The 17,770-nt window shown below is 36.8% G+C and overlaps 1 protein-coding gene across 1 annotated transcript in view; it reads right to left on the bottom strand.

The window, feature by feature from the left end:
* The window catches only part of CTNNA3 (catenin alpha 3), a 1,790,392-nt gene that overhangs the window by 769,160 nt on the left and 1,003,462 nt on the right, over nucleotides 1-17,770 (bottom strand). The gene's annotated exons all lie outside the window — the stretch shown is intronic.

Genomic DNA, 17,770 nt, shown 5'->3' on the forward strand with positions numbered 1-17,770 from the left:
TGAAGCACTTGGATCCATGTCATGACAATATTTGGATATAACAGATAAGACATAATGCTTTGCCAGGACTGCCTGACCTGGGCTTTGAATTGCTTCGAGGGCTATAATAAATTCAGATGTTGGGGGAAGAGAGAGGAAAGGAGAGAGTGTTTTTTGTTGTTGTTTTTTCCTTTTCCTTTTGTTTTTTTTTTTTTTTTTTGCAATGTAGCCCTTTCCCAAGAGTAAGAAAAAATATTCTTCTGACAATTGTAAGACTGTTTCCTGCCAAAATTATCATTTTTAAAGCTTTTAAAAGATAATCCATATGTCCCCACACTTCATACTCTTGCACTTTCATGCAAAGAGCTCAAATAAGAAAATGTGAAGTTTTTCTCTGAGCAGAGGTCAGTGTTTCTGAGGCAGTGCCAGTTTTAATGAGAAGATTTTATTTTCTCTCTCTCTTAAGAGAATGGCACGAGGAAGCTGTATGTTAAGAAGTTAAAATGGTCTCTGCTTGGACCTGATGCCAAAAGAAAGTTCATGCCATATTTTATTTGACACTGTAACCTTGATTTAGCTGCCAGATTTATTGAAAAGATTAATATTCTCTATAGGTTTTAGACAGCAAATTTTAAGTTTTGATCCTGACTTGCCTTAGAGAGCCTTTCTTTATAAAGCAGATCTCATTCTTTAATCTTATAGCAACCTTACTGTGTTCTTGCTCCTGTTCTTCAATGCGGTATTGTTTGTTTACCTGTTTGTGTAGAATGTTAGGATGCCACAGTTAAAAACAACACACATCCCAATCCATTATGATCCATGGGCATCACATGCAGCCACTAATATGTACAGTAAAGCTTACACCATCCAATCTGAAGCAAATGACAAATTCCTGACTCTTTATTTCAGGGACTTCTCTCCTTGATTTGTCTTCTTCAACAGCTGTCATCTTTGCAATTTCTCTCAAATCAGACTCTATATTACTGAGCAATGTACTTGCACACTTTCATCTTTGTAAACTACTGCATGACTGCTGCTTTATAATTTTTATTTTATTAATTGAGAATAGATTTCCACCCATTTTTCAATAACATACAGCAATCTTAGTCATTAATTATTGTTTAAAATAAATCTGCAATTTTGTTACCTGAAAATCAGATAGTTTTACTTTTTGCTTCAAATTATTACAAAGCTATCGTACGGGAAGGCAGTCATGCAATTAAACCCTGGTTATTAAGAATTTTGAGAGGGAAATCGAACATGGCAATATCACAGCTGAAATATTTACACTTACGTCCTTGTACTTCTTTTGCTGATTGTTGGAAGCAAACCCAATCAGCAATTTTTGCAGTGAGTAGCTATAGTGTAAAACAAAGATGGAGATGTGGATACTCATCATGGAGATGTGTGTCCCTTTCAATTTATATTAATCTGTCTGATGAACAGGGAGAGAAACATTGCTACTTTATTGTTTTGGCTGTTATTGTTTTCACAACTTTCACCTAACTCTAGTACTCTAGTAACTTGTCTGGGAGACCTGGGCTTGAGTCTGAATTCCATCACTTGTCAATGACTAGAAAATTCTCTCTCTCTCTCTGTCTCTCTCTCTCTCTCCCCGCCCCCCACTCTCTGCATCCATTTCTTCATTTGAAAATCAAGAGCTAGACTGAATACTCTCTAAAATCCTTTCCAGCTCTAAAATCTTGTTTTTATGAGACACTATTTCTGGAATGAGCAATTAAGAAAAATAAATAAATAAAAATTTAAGTGATGTGATAATCAAGATTATGTAACTAAAAAGATATGAGAAAATAAGCTACCTTTTAAAATTCCTGAACAACTCAGTGGGGGAATTATTCTGCCTCAGTGAAAATATATGAGAGGAGGTCAATGTTCTGCGTTATCACATCTTTTTGACAGAGCCAATGAGTGAGGCTACTGTCAAGTGTCAGCATTGGAGAGTTTGCATGCAAACACAAAAGAAGTAAAAAACTGAGAAAAGAAGAGGTGTGACAAATGGAAGGTAGCCTGATCATCTGCCTGCAGCCTGGCCTTCTCTGTCTTTTTTCTTTTTTTTTAATTTCTTTTTTTATTATTATTATTATACTTTAAGGTTTAGGGTACATGTGCACAATGTGCAGATTACTTACATATGTATCCATGTGCCATGTTGTTGTGCTGCACCCATTAACTCGTCATTTAGCATTAGGTATATCTCCTAATGCTGTCCTTCCCCAATACCTCACCCCACAACAGTCCCGGGAGTGTGATGTTCCCCTTCCTGTGTCCATGTGTTCTCACTGTTCAATTCCCACCTATGAGTGAGAACATGTGGTGTTTGGTTTTTTGTCCTTGCGATAGTTTACTGAGAATGATGGTTTCCAGCTTCATCCATGTCCCTACAATGAACTCATCATTTTTTATGGCTGCATAGTATTCCATGGTGTATATGTGCCACATTTTCTTAATCCAGTCTATTGTTGTTGAACATTTGGGTTGGTTCCAAGTCTTTGCTATTGTGAATAGTGCCGCAATAAACATACATGTGCATGTGTCTTTATAGCAGCATGATTTATAGTCCTTTGGGTATATACCCAGTAATGGGATGGCTGGGTCAAATGGTATTTCTAGTTCCAGATCCCTGAGGAATCGCCACACTGACTTCCACAATGGTTGAACTAGTTTACAGTCCCACCAACAGTGTAAAAATGTTCCTATTTCTCCACATCCTCTCCAGCACCTGTTGTTTCCTGACTTTTTAATCATGGCCATTCTAACTGGTGTGAGATGGTATCTCATTGTGGTTTTGATTTGCATTTCTCTGATGGCCAGTGATGATGAGCATTTTTTCAAGTGTTTTTTTGGCTGCATAAATGTCTTCTTTTGAGAAGTGTCTGTTCACGTCCTTTGCCCACTTTTTGATGGGGTTGTTTTTTTCTTGTAATTTGTTTGAGTTCATTGTAGATTCTGGATATTAGCCCTTTGTCAGATGAGTAGGTTGTGAAAATTTTCTCCCATTCTGCAGGTTGCCTGTTCACTCTGATGGTAGTTTCTTTTGCTGTGCAGAAGCTCTTGAGTTTAATTAGATCCCATTTGTCAATTTTGGCTTTTGTTGCCATTGCTTTTGATGTTTTAGACATGAAGTCCTTGCCCATGCCTATGTCCTGAATGGTATTGCCTAGGTTTTCTTCTAGGGTTTTTATGGTTTTAGGTCTAACATGTAAGTCTTTAATCCATCTTGAATTAATTTTTGTATAAGGTGTAAGGAAGGGATCCAGTTTCAGCTTTCTACATATGGCTAGCCAGTTTTCCCAGCACCAATCCAGGAGCTGGTTTTTTGAAAAGATCAACAAAATTGATAGACTGCTAGCAAGACTAATAAAGAAGATAAGAGAGAAGAATCAAATAGACACAATAAAAAATGATAAAGGGGATATCACCACCGATCCCACAGAAATACAATCTACCATCAGAGAATACTACAAACACCTCTACGCAAATAAACTAGAAAATCTAGAAGAAATGGATAAATTCCTGGACACCCTCCCAAGACTAAACCAGGAAGAAGTTGAATCTCTGAATAGACCAATAACAGGCTCTGAAATTGTGGCAATAATCAATAGCTTACCAACCAAAAAGAGTCCAGGACCTGATGGATTCACAGCTGAATTCTACCAAAGGTACAAGGAGGAACTGGTACCATTCCTTCTGAAACTATTCCAATCGATAGAAAAAGAGGGAATCCTCCCTAACTCATTTTATGAGGCCAGCATCATCCTGATACCAAAGCCTGGCAGAGACACAACCAAAAAAGAGAATTTCAGACCAATATCCTTGATGAACATTGATGCAAAAATCCTCAATAAAATACTGGCAAACCGAATCCAGCAGCACATCAAAAATCTTATCCACCATGATCAAGTGGGCTTCATCCCTGGGATGTAAGGCTGGTTCAACATACACAAATCAATAAATGTAATCCAGCATATAAACAGAACCAAAGACAAAAACCACATGATTATCTCAATAGATGCAGAAAAGGCCTTTGACAAAATTCAACAACCCTTCATGCTAAAAACTCTCAATAAATTAGGTATGGATGGGATGTATCTCAAAATAATAAGAGCTAGCTATGACAAACCCATAGCCAATATCATACTGAATGGGCAAAAACTGGAAGCATTTCCTTTGAAAACTGGCACAAGACAGGGGTGCCCTCTCTCACCACTCCTATTCAACATAGTGTTGGAAGTTCTGGCCAGGGCAATTAGGCAGGAGAAGGAAATAAAGGGTATTCAATTAGGAAAAGACGAAGTCAAACTGTCCTTGTTTGCAGATGACATGATTGTATATCTAGAAAACCCCATTGTCTCAGCCCAAAGTCTCCTCAAGCTGATAAGCAACTTCAGAAAAGTCTCAGGATACAAAATCAATGTACAAAAATCACAAGCATTCTTGTACACCAATAACAAACAGAGAGCCAAATCATGAGTGAACTCCCATTCACAATTGCTTCAAAGAGAATAAAATACCTAGGAATCCAACTTACAAGGGACGTGAAGGACCTCTTCAAGGAGAACTACAAACAACTGCTCAATGAAATCAAAGAGGATACAAACAAATGGAAGATATGTCTTTTCTAAAATATATTTTGGAGACAGGGTCTCACTCTGTTGCCCAGGTTGGAGTGTAGTGGCCTGATCTCAGTTGACTGCAACCTGTGCCTCATGGGTTCAAGCAATCCTCACGCCTCAGCCACCTGAGTAGCTGGGACTACAGGCACCCACCACCACACCTGGCTAATTTTTGTAATTTTAGTAGAGACAGGGTTTTGTCATGTTGGCCAGGCTGGTCTCGAACTCCTCAAGTGATCGCCCGCTTCAGCCTCCCAAAGTGCTGGGATTATAGGTGTGAGCCACCATGCCCAGCAGTTTTTTTCTTCTCAGTGATATTCATTCATTTATTCACTCATTCAACATGTATTCACTAAATGAATATTTATTAAATGCTTATGATGTACCTGAAACTCTTCTAAGAACTGGGGCTATATCATTGAACAAGAAAATTTTCCATACCTTATGAACTTTACATTTTAGTTAGGGAGACAAAAAATAATTAAGAAAACACACACACACACACACACACACACACACACACACACACACACATATATATAGTTCAATTTAACTTCAGATATACAATGCTCAAATAAAAAATGAAGCACAATAATAAGAAAGAAACTGACTAGGTATTTAGATGGAGAGAGAAGGTCTCTCTGAGGAGGTAACTTTGAGTAGAGACCTGTATAAGTGAGGAAGAGAGCCATACAAAGATTTTTAGAAGGAGCTTAAGTTTTGTTTAGAAGGAGCTGAGTTTTGTAACTGAGATCTTTGCTTCTATTATATTTTCTAACAGGCTGTTGTTAGAAAAGACTTAGAAAGACCTATTGTGTACTTACAAGGAATATTTAAATGCCTAAAGTGGAGTTGCTATGGTCTGTTTGTTTTTTTTTTTTTTTTTTACAAATATTCATATGTTTAAATCCTAACCCCCAAGGTGATGGTATTAGGAGATGGGACCTTTGGGAGGTGGCTGGTTAATGAGAGCAGAGCCCTCATGAATGGGATTGTGGCTTTATGAAAGAGTCCCAAGGGAGCATGTTTCTCTCTTCTGCCATGTGAGGACACAGTTAGAAACTATTACCTATGAACCAGAAAGTGGGCCCTCACCAGACATCGAATCTGCCCGAGCTTTGATCTTAGACTTCCCAACCTCCAGAACTGTAAGAAATAAACTTCTGCTGTTTATAAGCTACCCACTTTATGGTATTGTTTTATAGCAGCCCAAATAGACTAAGACCCTAGGAGATTTAACGAAAATAGAGTACTTCTGGGATCTAGGAGTCAAAATGTCATTATGACAATATTGACAATATTCCTGTTTTTTTCTTTTTCATAGTGATGGGGTCTCACTAAATTGCCCAGGATGGTCTCAAACTCCTGGCCTCAAAAGATCCTTCTGCCTTAGTCTCCCAAATTGCTGGTATTACAAGCATGAGCCACTGTGCCCAGCCTATTCCTCATTCTAAGAGAGAATAGGGAACTAACCTATGCACATGGGTTCCAAGATCTTCCCTGCCCATTTGCTCCTACAACTGGTGACTGCTCATTGACTAAAAGAATAGAGAAAGGGGCTTTGCTCTATTTCTACTTGTGTACCTCAAGATGCCAGTGTGGTTCTTCTGTGAGATCACTAAAACATTACTTGATAGTCTTTTAACTGACTGGTTTTTGATCCATGAGGCAGATAAGAATAGCCTAATTTGTGATATGCCTCCAACCTCTTAACTTGTGATAACTCTAAGGTTAGGTGTGACATCCATATTTCTTTAGGGACAACCTTCATACTGCTGTAGTTCTTAGAGTTGTGCTAGTGAGACAAAGTTATGGGATTGAGACTTGCAAAAATCAGTGACCAACTTGTCATCTCATAAATACGTGGTTGGTTACAAAAGGTCCCTGATAAGAAAGTATGAATGCATACAAAATTTATCATAAATTCCTTCAACATAGAAGGTATGCTTTTTACCCAGGAATTTTAACTTGCTATTTCTTCTCCCTAGAATGATTTCTCCTCAGCTGATAACATGTATCACTTCTTTAATTCTTTTCAGGTTTTTGCTCAAACTCAGAGAAGTCTTCCTTCACCTCCCTATTTAAAATTGATCTCTATTCTCATTATCCCATATCCCCATTTCCTTCTTTATTTTCTCTCCAAAGCACTTATCACCATCTAATATATTTATTTCTTATTTATTGACTTTTGCCTATTAAAATGTGAGCTCCATGGGATCAGGGATTTCTGTATCTTTTATTCAATATTTTCCCAAGGCCTAGGGCAACTAATATTGGTTGAGTGAATTAATGAGTTCTTAGTGTGTTTTTGTTAGAGTTTGGTATATTAAGTGCTCAGTACAGTGCCTCGTGCATAGTAAATACTGAATAAATTATAGCTATAATTATTATTCATAAGCCAACTGAAATATATTTTTGATACTAAACAATTTTGATCAGTCATGTTAGACCATTCATATCACTATTTTCAATTCTGCCAATTTTAGAATCTAATATTGTATTAGTCCATTTTCATGCCACTGATAAAGACATGCCTGAGACTGGGAAGAAAAAGAAGTTTAATTGGACTTATAGTTCCACATGGCTAGGGAGGCCTCAGAATCATGGCAGGAGGCAAAAGGCACTTCTTAAATGGTGGTGGCAAGAGAAAATGGGGAAGAAGCAAAAGCAGAAACCCCTGATAAACCCATCAGTTCTTGTGAGACTTATTCGCTATCACGAGAATAGCATGGGAAAGACCACCCCCATGATTCAAATCCCTCCCACAACACGTGGGGATTCTGGGAGATACAATTCAAGTTGAGATTTTGGTGAGGACACAGCCAACCCACATCAAATGTCATTTTCTTTTTAATCCTCTTAAAACATTTATATTAGTTAAAAGTAACTTTATAAGACAGAAGAAGGAAGTCTTGAGGTATAAAGGATTGACCTGTACTCTCATATCTCCTCTTGGTCTCCAGGGTTTTAAGTGCACCAAAACAAAACAAAAACAAAATAAAAAACCAACAACTACGTACAATGTACACCTTGGCCACTATTGCTGGAGGGCTAACTTTTATTAGCCTGAAGGTTGTTAATGCAGGCTTTATCACTGAAGAGATTAATGTAAAATCACTGAGAGTCTGCCAACAGGGTAAATGTTCCCAGAGAGATGGCAAAAGCAGCAAGGTAAGAGATTTAAGTGCCTCAACATTTCTTATTAATTTTTAGTGAAAATGTTAAACAGTTGAATCAACATTTGGTGGAATTACAATTCAGCTCACAAGTTAGTTTGTAAAAATTTCACACAGCTTCAAAAAGTCTGGTTCAAAAACTGGTGCACTGCTCACCATCCATACACATTATAAAATTAAAAAGTTCTGGACGCCGCAAGTGACCTCTACATTTGCAGGTGTTAAATCCAAGAACTTTAGAAAGTAGAAAACATATGCTTAAAAATGAATTGTTGTTTATCTAAAATTCAAATTTAACAGTCTTCTCTATTTTATCTGGCAACTCTAATTCATGGGGAAAATACATTCTACTAAAATTCTGCTGCTAAATTAACTTTTCTTAAAAGAATGGAGACATTTGTATCCTTAACAACATTAATCAATTAATTAAGACATACATTCTTACAATGACAAAACATATACAATTTGCTTACTGGTCTCTCTGAATTCATAATCACTAACTTTAAGAGGGCGCTTAGCGTACACCTGCAATCCTATTACATTTTGCTGGAACTTCCCCACTGTCCTAGATGACCATCTCCTAACTTTTCTTCTCTTCTTAAATATGCAACAACCCTACCATTGTCTTTTGTTTTTTCAGGTAAACTTTCTTCCCCTTTCATTAACAAATAGAAGTAACTGGAAGAGCTATTCTCCTTACTTTCTTAACATCTATTCACTCTCTCAGTCTATGCCCATGTCCTTCCTTCCTCTGTCCTTTCTGTCTCAGTCCTAAGGCCAATCCTTCCTCTTAAGCACCAGATCCCATTTCCTTTTGCCTCTTAGGGGTATTTCTACTACAATTGTTGTCTGCTTCCCTCCTTAAAGATCCTCAACTTTATCTTCTCTAATAGATTATTTCCATCAGCATTCAATCATGTAGTAATATTTTCATCTGAGAGAGAGAGAGAAGGAGGGGAGGAGGGAAAATGTGGGGAAAGGAAGGGAAGGAGAAAAATGCCTCCTTTGGTCTCATATCTACCTTCAAGTATAATTTCATTTATTTGTTTCCCCCTTCACATAAATCCTGCTTAAAATGTTTACCTACTTACTACCTCCAATTCATTCTATGGTCTCTCCTCTCTTGAACCCACTCCAGTCCAGATTTTGACCCTTCTTCACTGAAATTACTTCTGTCTAATTCACCACTGACCTTTGGGAGCTGAATCCAATGGCACATTCTTAGTCCTCACCTTAATTGCTGTGTGAGTTTCCTAGGGCTGTTATAATAAAGTACCAGTCTTATCTTACTATAATCTATTCTCCACACAACAGCCAGAATGATGTGTTAAAAGGTCAGATCATGTTACTTCTCCATGTAAAACCTCTAATGATCCCCCCTTTTTTCAGAATAATTAACAATGTCCTTACAATGGCCTAAAAGCTGGCCCCTCCCCAATCATGACCATCAACTCCCAAACCAATGCACCCTTCCCCTTATGTCCCTTTCACATACCTCAGAATTTACTCTTCCCACTGTTTGGGACCATCCTCCTCCAAATTTGTCCAGGATATTTTCATGACTTTCTCACTTAGTTTCTTACTTTTATGCAAAAATGTCCACTTAAAAAGGTTGTCGTTTTTTACAAAAAATAAAAAACAAAAAAACCTCACCAGTAACCCAATTATGCCTTTCCCACTTTGCTTTTCACCTAGACTTAAGACCACCTGACACATTACAAATGAATAAAAGCAGTTATTTTGTATCTCTCCAATTTGTTGCCTTTCTCTCCCACTCTACTGGAAACTAACTTCTAAGAAGATTGAGATTTTTATCTCTTGTTTTCTATTGCTAGTGTTGAAAGAATCACCGAATCAATCAGAACATAACTATCACAAGTTAATCAGAGTTCAATTCTGTATACCAAGTTAAAGTCTTATAACCAGTGAATACCTAGAGCAAAATTAAGAAAGGATTGTCCTTTAGAATGGAGAAACCTATGCATACTTATAAAATCTTATAAAATTGTTACGCTGTGAATTAAACATAGTTTTCTCCTTTTTAAATTAGCATTAGTCTCCAAAGAATTTTTTCTAGTTGGACAAAGACTGCTATTACTTACATTTTCTCTTCTTTATCACCTTGAAAAGTAAAATTTTTTGTCAGTTATTCTTTTGTTCCCCTTAATATAAGATTAGAACCTCTTAGCCATTTCAACATACAAATTTATCCTATACCTCTCCTGCCAAATGTCTTCTGTACTAATTTTATATTTTATATTAATTTTTTATCATATACAAAAGGTTAATCTTTTATACAAAAGGTTAATCTTTATTCTCTGTCCTGCTGAATACTTATCAGAAGTTTAATCTCCTCCAGACACTTTTATATGAATATTTATAGGGTTGACATTGAATAATAAAATGAAATCTCCTCATACTCTTGCCCTGTCACATCTCAAATAGTTTTTTAAAAAGTGCCAATCAGATTTATAGCACTAACTAAGTCACATAATTGAGCACAGCTTGAAGACCCTAAATTTACTAACCATAAAAGGAATAATTTTAGGAAACGTTTGGAGCTCTGTACGTAAGTAACTGGCAGAGACCTTCATGAATATTGGTCCCATCTCCATGCAGAGAAAAGAAGATCTTGGCCTCTGATCTAGTTGTGGGGTTGGATGAAGCTAGCCTAGTAGTTGTGAGCCTTGTCAGGCCCTTTGGGAAATGACAGATACAGGCTCATTATCTTTGGTGCCATGACTACGACAAGCCTGAAATCTAGAAACATGACTCTTAACTGACCGGAATCATCTAGGTATGTTCTGTCTCTCCTACTCTTCCTGGTAGGGAGCAGAACATAGCAATCAGCCCAGAAGCTGATGTTGCTAGGAAGAAAAATCCCATGGAAAAAAAATCTCTCTCACTGACATTTCTCACTGAGAAATGCTCATTGAAATAATGCCTTTCAGGATCCTTTGATAATACTATTCAATTTTATCCTTACAACAATATTATAAAGCTTTGCTCGTCCACCCTGGCTGAATATATGAGTCGCCTGAAAAAATTAAAAAAAAAAAAAACAAAAAAACAGAGATCCAGACTTTCCTACAAACTGGATAGGACCCAGACATCTCTATTTTGTAAGGACTCTCCCAGTGATTTAACACAAATACACAGAGCAGATAAAGAATTATGTAAAAAAGACTGGCTGGGCCAATGTAGTTACTCTGAATAACAAGTAAGAAAACAGGTCAGACAGGTTAAGTGACTTATCCAAGGTCACACTGCCAACACAACATCTTCTCTTGCCATCATATCACAGTGCCCTCTCCCAGCTTCCCCAATTTCCACTATTTCATATAAATTTTCTGCCTTTTCAGCTAATGAAGCTTATTTCAGCTCAGAGGAGAAAAACATGAACAAAATTGGAATAAAATGGGTGTAAGAATTGGTTCATGGAGGATAAAAAGTATTGGATTTCTGCCAGACCCTTCAGGATGTGAATCAGAGTCAAAGAAATCAAATCAACACTAATAATAATAAGAAAAGCAACAACTCTTTTGGTATTTTACATAGTAAAGCCCTTTGCATGCTGTAATTTCAATAATGATTCCTGCAAATGCAAAAGTCACACAATTTTATCTCTGTCTTTGTATTCTTTTTTATTTCAGACATTCTTTGTATACGCTTAGATTTAAACAACATAAATATCTGAGAATCTTTACCCAATCATGAGTCTGAAAAAGTCAGTTGATTGATGAGACAACCCCATTGTCTCAGCCCGAAATCTCCTTAAGCTGACAGGGAACTTCAGCAAAGTCTCAGGATACAAAATCAATGTACAAAAATCATAAGCATTCTTGTACACCAATCACAGACAAACAGAGAGCCAAATCATGAGTGAACTCCCATTCACAATTGCTTCAAAGAGAATAAAATACCTAGGAATCCAACTTACAAGGGATATGAAGAACCTCTTCAAGGAGAACTACAAACCACTGCTCAATGAAATCAAAGAGGATACAAACAAATGGAAGAACATTCCATGCTCATGGGTTGGAAGAATCAATATCGTGAAAATGGCCATACTGCCCAAGGTAATTTATACATTCAATGCCATCCCCATCAAGCTACCCATGACTTTCTTCACAGAATTGGAAAAAACTACTTTAAAGTTCATATGGAACCAAAAAAGAGCCCGCATCGCCAAGTCAATCCTAAGCCAAAAGAACAAAGCTGGAGGCATCACGCTACCTGACTTCAAACTACACTACAAGGCTACAGTAACCCAAACAGAATGGTACTGGTACCAAAACAGAGACATAGATCAGTGGAACAGAACAGAGCCCTCAGAAATAATGCCGCTATCTACAACTATCTGATCTTTGACAAACCTGACAAAAACAAGCAATGGGGAAAGGATTCCCTATTTAATAAATGGTGCTGGGAAAACTGGCTAGCCATATGTAAAAAGCTGAAACTGGATCCCTTCCTTACACCTTATACAAAAATTAATTCAAGATGGATTAAAGACTTACATGTTAGACCTAAAACCATAAAAACCCTAGAAGAAAACCTAGGCAATACCATTCAGGACATAGGCGTGGGGAAGGACTTCATGTCTAAAATACCAAAAGCAATGGCAACAAAAGCCAAAATTGACAAATGGGATCTAATTAAACTAAAGAGCTTCTGCACAGCAAAAGAAACTACCATCAGAGTGAACAGGCAACCTACAGAATGGGAGAAAATTTTTGCAACCTACTCATCTGAGAAAGGGCTAATATCCAGAATCTACAATGAACTCAAACAAATTTACAAGAAAAAACAAACAACCCCATCGAAAAGTGGGCGAAGGACATGAACAGACACTTCTCAAAAGAAGACATTCATGCAGCCAAAAAACACATGCAAAAATGCTCATCATCACTGGCCATCAGAGAAATGCAAATCAAAACCACAATGAGATAACATCTCACACCAGTTAGAATGGCCATGATTAAAAAGTCAGGAAACAACAGGTGCTGGAGAGGATGTGGAGAAATAGGAACACTTTTACACTGTTGGTGGGACTGTAAACTAGTTCAACCATTGTGGAAGTCAGTGTGGCGATTCCTCAGGGATCTGGAACTAGAAATACCATTTGACCCAGCCATCCCATTACTGGGTATATACCCAAAGGACTATAAATCATGCTGTTATAAAGACACATGCACATGTATGTTTATTGCAGCACTCTTCACAATAGCAAAGACTTGGAACCAACCCAAATGTCCAACAACGATAGACTGGATTAAGAAAATGTGGCACATATACACCATGGAATACTATGCAGCCATAAAAAATGATGAGTTCATGTCCTTTGTAGGGACATGGATGAAACTGGAAACCATCATTCTCAGTAAACTATCACAAGGACAAAAAACCAAACACCGCATGTTCTCACTCATAGGTGGGAATTGAACAATGAGAACTCATGGACACAGGAAGGGGAACATCACACTCCCGGGACTGTTGTGGGGTTGGAGGATGGGGGAGGGACAGCATTAGGAGATATACCTAATGCTAAATGACGAGTTAATGGGTGCAGCAAACCAACATGGCACATGGATACATATGTAACAAACCTGCACATTGTGCACATGTACCCTAAAACCTAAAGTATAATAATAAAATAAAATAAATAAAAATTAAAAAAATAAACATTGTCTAACTTCCCCAACCCATCTATTTCAATGCCAGCATAGGCCAGTAAGGCCACATTTGTCCATCGAGGATTTAAAGGCCTGATGTTCTAAAAGTCTGAAAGATGCTCAGCTGTGGAGAGATGACAGTGTCAGAAATTCCTGACTAGCAATATTTTTATATGATCATAACTTCTTTTTAATCATAAAACACCTGTTTTGTTTTATAAATTTTTTTCCCTTCACCTTTCTAAACTATTCTCAGAGATTACACTTTCCAAAAAATGACATTTTTGTCACATATGACAACTCAAGGGCCAAAACAGCTGGTTTATGATTTATAAGTACTTTGTGAGTTGCTTGAGCTGGTGGGGAAGGTTAGACAATAGGAACGACGTTTTCCTACTGTAAATCATTGAGTCACAGAATCTTAGCTTTCTAGAACTAGAAAAGATAAACACAATCTAATATAAGTCCAACACATTGCAGGTGAGAAAACAGGCCCCTGGATGTTGGTAACCAGTTGGGGCCAAATAGGGAATTCTGGACAGAGCAGACAGTAGAAGCCAAGTTCGTTTGCCCTGACTTCCATGTATTTTCTTAAGCCAGAGTGTCTACTTTGGAGTATGAGATCCTCTGAGCACATCTAACTGTGTCTTCTCCTTCAAGATTCAATTCATTTGCTGCCTGGTATTACAGAATTTCAGGAATGAAAGAGATGCTAAAATCATCCTGTCCATTAGAGTTTCACTTTTTTCTACCATGTTCCCCACCACAGGGTCAAGTACTTTAGTAACAAAGAAAACTCCTAATGAAGCAGCCTGTTCCATCTTTGAATACTTTGGATTAAATAACTTATAATATTTAGCTAAAATGTTTCCCTAAAGCAACTGTTAAAAAATTGATCACTTTTGTCATATAAGATTCTCTTATATACTTGAACATAGGTATAAGGACCCCTTTTTTGCATTTTCCCCAGAATAACCATTGCTTGCCTTTAAAATTTCTTCATGTTGTGCCATCCTAATTGCTCTCCTTTATATGCCATTAGGTTTTGAAATATGTCTTAAAATGTGTTATTCAGAATTTAACAGATTATTGTAAGGACTGTTAAGAACAGAATTTTTCTTTCTTCTAGCTAGAATATTCTCTATTAAATAAAGCCCATAAATTCTCAACAGGAGTGATATCACCCCCAAGAGGCTGAAAACTGGTTCTTGGGGGAAAAAATATCTTACTTTTTTTAATGTATAAAGCACATATAATGTACATAAAGTACATTAACATATGTGTTATGTACTTAACAAATATCACTGGGGAAGTGATCAGAAAAAAGCATTTTAAGGGACTCCTTAAAGGGATAATAGTTTTTTAAAAAAGGTCGAGAAACAGTGATATAGCCTAAGATCACACTAGCGCATTAGCTAATTTATCAGAGAATCATACTATTAAGCTCTATTGAGGTTACAGTCAAGAACAATCCTTAAAACTATCTATCTATCCTACTTGTACAACTGTTGAAAGGTACTTCACTACCATGAGGTTTCCAGTGTGTTTGGTTGGTTAGAAGATTGGTTTGTTTTTGTTTTTGAAGAGTAGTAATTTTTTTTTTTTATTTTTTTGCCTAATTTTGTTACTATAAGAGCACAAGGTTAAATTTATTTCTGATAAAATTGCCCTTTTTAGGTTTTATCTATTCCTGCCTGTCCAGATATTTTGGAATGTAATACATTCATTATTTTCTGAAGCTCTGATTATTTGCAAATTTTATCTCCTATCATCTTGATTGCTCATGCCAGTAATTTGCAGAAACAACATTAAGAGAACAGGGTTGAGAATACTGTCCCGCACACACCTTTTCCATTTTGTGTTAAAGTATCAGCAGTATGTTTTGACTAACATTTCTTCATCCAGGTATTAATGTTACTAACTGTACATTTCCTTACATAAAATCCATAGTTTTCTATTTTTTTTTATTTGTACACTCTGAGAAAGAATGTCAAGTGTCTCACAGAAATCCACATTGCCTGGCTCTAGTATACTTTCGAACAGCCTAGTAAGCCAAGTGAATAAAGAAGCAACACTTAGTCTTTTGTTTTTCTTTAATAACTCTGTGCTGGCTCACTCTCATTACTTCTTCAATTTCTCTATACTTAAGAGGCTCTTTTTAGTAGCCTATACAGACATCTCTTCCCAGCACAGCTTAAATATTCTATTGACTGCATTTCTCCCTATAACAGTATTTGTCAGTTACATCGAGTTGGCTCTTGCTCTGTTTGTTTTCATGGGCATATGCCTTAACTTTTCAAAAAAGATTATAAACTCCCAGAGTTGAAGCATATACTCTTAGAGTGCCCACAGCTGCCCATTAAATTATCACAGAAGATGATAAAAATAAATTGTTCGATTTACTAATAACAAACTACTCACTATCAAATCAGATTGATGAAAGGATCATGAATCATTCACTCACACCCTAGCCCAGGTTTACAGATTGTTTTAAATGCTTGCTTCTAATAAGGGTATATTAAAAAGAGTTAAATGCTTTCTTCTAATAAGGGTATATTAAAAGAGTTTCTTTCCAACACTCAATTTACTAATTTATCACTAAGAAATAGCATTTTTGCTAAGTAATAAGAAAATTAAGAACTGATGATGGAAAAGGAAACTATATAGGGGAATATAATAGGAAACATAAAAGGAAAATATGTCTGCAAAAAGTAGGATTACAAGGTCATGTTTCTTTAGAATGAGGAGCCTGTTTCCATTTTCACAAATTAAAATCATTTAAAAGCAGATATACTTATCAGGATGGGATCCTAAAACATTTTTCCCAACTCTCATATGTGTGTGTGTGTGTGTGTGTGTGTGTGAGATACACATCCACATATATACATACATACATACACATATATATTCAAAGATATATAATCTTATATATAAAATATATTGGCCTGGTGCAGTGGCTCATTTCTGTAATCCCAGCACTTTAGGAGGCCGAGGTGGGCGGATCACTTGAGGCCAGAAGTTCGAGACCAGCCTGGCCAACATGGCAAAACCCATCTCTACTAATAATACAAAAATTAACCAGGCGTGCTGGTGCACGTCTGTAATCCCAGCTATTTGGGAGGCTGAAGCATGAGAATCGCTTAAACCTGGGAGGTGGAGGTTGCAGTGAGCTGAGATTGCACCACTTCACTCCAGCCTGGGTGACAAAATGAGACCCTGTCTCAAAAATAAATAAATAATAAAATATTTCATATATATACTCTCTCTCTCTATATATATATCTTATTGTGCAAAGTTCTCAAATTAGACATTTTGACTACATTAAAAACACACTGACTAGTTGGATAAAAACTGGATTACCAAATTATCTAAATGAACAATTTGTATGCTATTTGATGGTGGTATATTTTTATAATCTTGGATATTATCCATATACTGAATATATATGTTCCAATAATCTAAATCTCTAATACAATTCAATTACTTGAAATAACATATTAAATAATCTGAGAGAGGGAGGAGAACAAATTAAGCCTCAATCATTTTTATGTGTTGTATGCTTGGTGTTAACACAGGTGTTCATTCATCATTCTCAAGGCCTTTTTGTGTATCTAAAATATTTGATATTATAGTAAGTTGTTTGTCATAGCAGATCATGTTAAAAGAAATCTAAAGTTGGCCGAGTGCGGTGGCTCATGTTTGTAATCCCAGAACTTTGGGAGGCCGAGGCTGATGGATCACTTGAGATCAGGAGTTTGAGACCATCCTAGCCAACATGGTAAAACCCCATCTCTACTAAAAATACAAAATTAGCCAGGCATGGTGGCGTGCACCTGTAGTCTCAGCTACTTGGGAGGCTAAGGCATGAGAATCACTTGAACCGGGAGGCGGAGGTTGCAGTGAGCTGAGATCACACCACTGTACTCCAGCCTGGGTGACACAGCGAGAATTTTGTCAAAAAAAAAAAGAAAAAGAAAAAAAGAAAAAGAAATCTAAAGTTAAAAAAAAAATCTAAAGTCTCCATTTCTCCATTCAACTGCCATGTTTACCCACAGCTCCTCTTTTCTGGTAGCTGTTTTCAGGTAAGGAAAGGGAACACTGGGTGGGGGATGGGACAGGAACACTCCTTTCACAGAGGGCTCTGCATATAGCAGTCCCCTTGAGCACGAATCTTCCAAGCTTTGATAAACTCTATTGAGGAGGTAAAGACAGGATTCATCTTTAAAATATTGTCAATGTATAGTTAATTAAATAGAGCTTATTCTGCTGCAATCTTATAGCCCTTAGAGGTACAGAATGCTGAGGT

Source organism: Nomascus leucogenys, chromosome 18, assembly GCF_006542625.1.
Source record: "Nomascus leucogenys isolate Asia chromosome 18, Asia_NLE_v1, whole genome shotgun sequence".
Taxonomy (NCBI): Eukaryota; Metazoa; Chordata; class Mammalia; order Primates; family Hylobatidae; genus Nomascus; species Nomascus leucogenys.